At 41.4% G+C, this 4,752-nt stretch overlaps 1 pseudogene; it reads right to left on the bottom strand.

Moving 5' to 3' along the window:
* Positions 1 to 3,827: 3,827 nt before the first annotated feature.
* On the bottom strand, positions 3,828 to 4,752 carry LOC138152746 (NAD-dependent protein deacylase sirtuin-6-like; annotated as a pseudogene).

Below are 4,752 nucleotides of genomic sequence, written 5' to 3'. Positions count from 1 at the left end.
GACCTCAGTGCATAGATAAAGGTCAGAGCTGACTGAGAGGAACTTGTGACTTTAGAGCATAGATAGTTTAGATGAGATTTGGGCCAGACCAGAGGACACATGAAGAGATTAAGTAAGAACAAAGGAGTTAACAAGTTGTTGCCTAGGCCTAGTGAGGATAGGGGGAAGGGGCAGAGTTTGAAGCTGGGAAAGGGATTTTACAGATTACAATTTTACAATACAAATTGCAGTTACAATTGTACAAACTGGTTTTACAAATTGATTTAGACCCCAGGTACCCATCAATATGTGCTAAGGTACTCACAATTATTATGCCATTTGATCTTTACAACAGCTCTGGCAGATAAGTTCTCTTATCATTTTATAGATGTGGGAACTGAGGTAAACAATGTTGTCAAGTGTTTAGCACAGTGCCTGGCATATAGTAGGCACTTAATAAATGCTTGTATCCTTACTTCCAAGTCTTTCCCAGAAAGACCATGTCTTCTGTTCATTTTATATTACCCTAGAACAATAGTGGGGCAATGAGGTGGTGGTACAGTGGATGGAGTCCCAGATCTGAAGTCAGGAAGACCTGAGTTCAAATCTGACCTTAGACAGTTATTAGCTGTGTGACCCCAGGCAAATCACTTAACCCTTTTGCCTCAGTTTCCTCATCTGTAAAATGAGCTGGAGAAGGAAATGACAAACTACTCCAGTATCTTTGTCCAGAAAATCCCTCATAAAGAGTCAGGCAAGATTGAAAAACAACAGCAGTACATATGTGTTTGGTACTCAATAAACAGTTGCTTCACAATGTACTGAAAAAACCAACTAGAGTACCTGGCTTCTAATTTGGATTCTTCTACCTCTGTCAACTGTGTAACTTAGGACAAGTTTTTCCCTTCTCTGAGCCTTGATTCTCTCATATAAAAATGAAAGAGTTAGGGTGGCTAGGTGGCGCAGTGAATAGAGTACCAACCCTGGAGTCAGGAGAACCTGAGTTCAAATTCGGACTCAGACTCTTGACACTTACTAGCCGTGTGACCTTGGGCAAGTCACTTAACCCCAACTGCCCTACCTTCCCCCTCCAAAAAAAAGCAAAAAATCAAAACATTAGACTGAGTGATTCCCTAGTATTCTTTCTGGTTCTAACATTAGAGGGACAGTAACCATCACTAGATCCACAGGGACTAGGGTACCAAGCCTACTCCTTGTTATGTAACCAGTTCCTAGAAAAATGATCAACAGGCAAACACAAAAGAGTGGCAAAAATGATCAACAGGCAAAAGAGAAGAGAATCAAGAAATTATTGAATTTTAGAGGTGGAAGGAAACTCAGGGGTAGCCTAGTATAACAGAAAGAACATTAGATCTCAAATCAGGCTTCTACTTGGGGTTAAACTCACTCTGATACGTAATGACTTTGGGACCATTGGGACCATGAGTTCTCCCAGTCTTGGTTTCCTCTGCTATAAAATGGGGACAATTAATAAGCCTTGTCTAGTTAGACTTGGAATCAAATTGGACTGGTTTTCTATCTCACCTCTTATTAGTCATGTGACCATGGGCAAATCACTTAAGCTGAGGGATATCACAAATCACTGAGCATGTTTCTTCAATTCATAAATTGGGGCTAATAGCAAGGGATTAAAGATATAATGTCTATTTACTGTGCTGTAAATCACAAAAGTGATATGTAAATGTGAGCTGCAATTATAATTATCATTACTTGCATTACTTACCCTGCTGAAGTTCCAACTCTAAATGCCAAATCTTAAACTGCTATGTAAAAGTGATCCTTTATTACCTAGCAAACTCTTCTGTTTTACAAATTATATAATCTTGGCCCAAGGTAGGAGATTCTCTCCAGAAAAGACTGTTATTCCTGACCTACTAGGTAAGAATACTAGACAAGATGAGGCTGCTTCCCCCTGCCCATTCTGGGGGGGAAGTACAAATGGCCCCAGTGTACAAATGACCCCAGTTCCCATCTTCACTGCAGTCCAAGGGCACCCCTGTGGATAAGGAGGGCAGTAGACACAGTACTTTCCCAGCGTCTGGTGGTGAGTTGGGCTCAAATTAAATGCCAGACCCCTAGCACAGTGCAGCTGAGATGTTATCATTTCTAGCAAAGCATTTGCAGTCAATAAATGGGCTAATTAATTCTCTTCAAAGACCTCTCAATTATTCATCCTGGGCCACAGACAAAACAATTAGAGCACCTATTGGAGCCTCCTGGTTCCATCACTCATGGGAGCTGGGAATAGGGAAGGGGCTAGGAAAGGCCGAAGTCATCTCTGCCCCTTGCCTCCCCTTCCCACCAGGAAGCATCCGATTCCTCATCAAACACTACCTCCTGAGAGAAGTTAGGATAGAGCTTATTCCACTGGAAGGCAAAGGTTGGGCAGTGGACATTTTACTTTTCCTTGTTTCTTAAACTTTTTTTCAAAAAAAATTATCTTAAGATTTTTAAAGTCAAAACCAAAAACTAGCCACACTTAATTACTTCCACTTGTAGGAACATAGATTACGAGAATGGGAAAGGATCACATCAACTTGTCCAAACTTCATCTTGTTGTTGTTCAGTCATTTTAGTCATTTCTGCCTTGTTGTGACCCCATCTGGGGTTTTCTTGACAAAGATATTATAATGATTTGCCATTTCCTTCTCCAGCTCATTTTACGGATAAGGAAACTGAGGTAAACAGTCTGAGGTCAGATTCGAGTGCAAGAAGGAGTGTTCCTGACTCCAGGCTCAGCATTCTATTCACTGTGCCACCTAGCTTCATAATATTCACCATAACTTCTTATAAATGAGGAAATGATAAATTAGGTGACTTTTTCTAAATCACAGGTGACAGAGCTGGGGTTCCAACCTTCTGTCTCTAAATGCAGGACTCTTTGTACTTCCCCACATTGTCACCAGAAAGGCCTGTATATATCATTATCCCCTTTTCCCCTCTTTTAAAAAAAATGGGTTGGTTTTTGCTTTTTGGAGGGAAATTGGGGTTAAGTGACTTGTCCAAGGTCACATGGCTAGTTTTTGTGTTAAGTATCTGAGGCCAGATTTGAACTCAGGTCCTCCTGATTCCATGGCCAGTGCTCTGTGCCACCTAGCCGCCCCCCTTTTCCCCTCTTCTAAAAACCAATTCAGTTACAGGTTCTACCTTTACTCTCTTGGGGAGTGAGCAGGTAGCTGGTCCTGTTTGGTGCCTTCTTGCCCTGGTCTGTTTGGCTGGGTTGTGGCTCTGCCTTGGATCTTGCAAGGAGGGGTGGAAATTCAAAAATAGTAATTACAACTTTGAATGTGAATGGAATGTTTATAGCAGAAATCTTTGTGGTAGCAAAGAACTGGAAATTGCTGGTCTGCCTATCAACTGGGGAATGACTGAATAAGTTGTGGTATATGGTTGTGACAGAATATTACTGTACTATAAGAAATAATGAGCTCAATGATCTTAGGAAGGCATAGAAAGACTTGCAAAAAAGTATAAAGAGTGAAATGAACAGAATCAAGAGAGCACTGTATATAGTAACAGCAATATTGTCTTAAGAATAACTTAAGAACTAAGTCATTTTGACTATTACAAATATATAAAATTAAAAATAAAGGACATATGAAGGAAGATGCTATCTGCATCCAGAGAAGGAACTGAGAAACAGATTTATAGAATAATTTTACATATATACATACATACATACATACACACACATACCTATTTGTGTCTAATGGTAGCCATCTAGGGCAGGGTTTGGGGGAAGAGAGGAGAAAAGAAAAAAAAGAAAAAGAAATTTACATAGATTTACAATTTCATATGCAATCATCTTTTTATTGTACCGTGTAATGGGAAGGCTTACTTTGTTCCATGAATTGAAAATAAAATAAATTTAAAAAAAAAAAGGGGTAGCAAAGGGCAGAGCTCAGCCCTCACCTGCATTGGTAGGGGCAAAAAGGGAGGGGCCTATTCTTCCACAAATGAGCTCTGCCACTCAAGGCTCTCCAGCACAACTGTTCTGAGTTGGGTCATCACATCATTAATGTAGTCGTGAAGGTGGATTTTGGTGGCCTGCAGGTTGTCTGTGACCAAACAATGTCCTTGGCATTTGGTAAGTAGAGGCAAGCTACTACTGGGTCAGATCTGCAGTCATGTGCCCAGAGTGATGGATAGGTTTGTGTTCCTTCAGGCTTTATCTGTAAGACCAAGGCATTTTCCCAATCCAGGTCAGGGTCCCTTAGCTATAGGCCAAGGCCTTCAGTGGATAGCCACAGTGCCTTGAAGCACAATGCTGCCTGCCACCACATTCATCACAAAGTGCTTTGTCTATTTGGCACACTCTTCCACAAACCTGTTCCCATGGGGCTCAGTCAGTTTGTCCCTGTGGAAGTTGAGTCCACATACAAACCATTTACATTCTGGCTCATCAGGACGTTCACGATGCCCACCCCCTCTAGTTGTAGTGCTGCCATATGGATCTTAAGAAGGCTGGATGCTCTGGAACATTGTGTTGAATTTGGGGGTAGGCCCGTTTTTCCATGGTCCACATACCTTGGGGGAAGTCTGAGATGCCTCAAGAAGTGCTCATGCTTGTACCCATGTGTAATACCATATTTGAAGATCTCTGAACCAAAGGCACCAGCTTTCATACTCTTTAAGGGGGGGGGGAGCTCAAAGATCTATGGGAACCCATATTTACTCTTGTCCACATAGTAGAAGCACAGGAAGCTTCCAATAAGATTTAACTATGTAGTTCACCAACATCACCAAGGCCAT

Source organism: Petaurus breviceps, unplaced genomic scaffold (assembly GCF_028583685.1).
Source record: "Petaurus breviceps papuanus isolate PSGF00001 unplaced genomic scaffold, PetGlider_PUasm1.0 90925, whole genome shotgun sequence".
Classification (NCBI taxonomy): Eukaryota; Metazoa; Chordata; class Mammalia; order Diprotodontia; family Petauridae; genus Petaurus; species Petaurus breviceps.
This window is presented reverse-complemented; position numbering and strand designations above follow the sequence as displayed.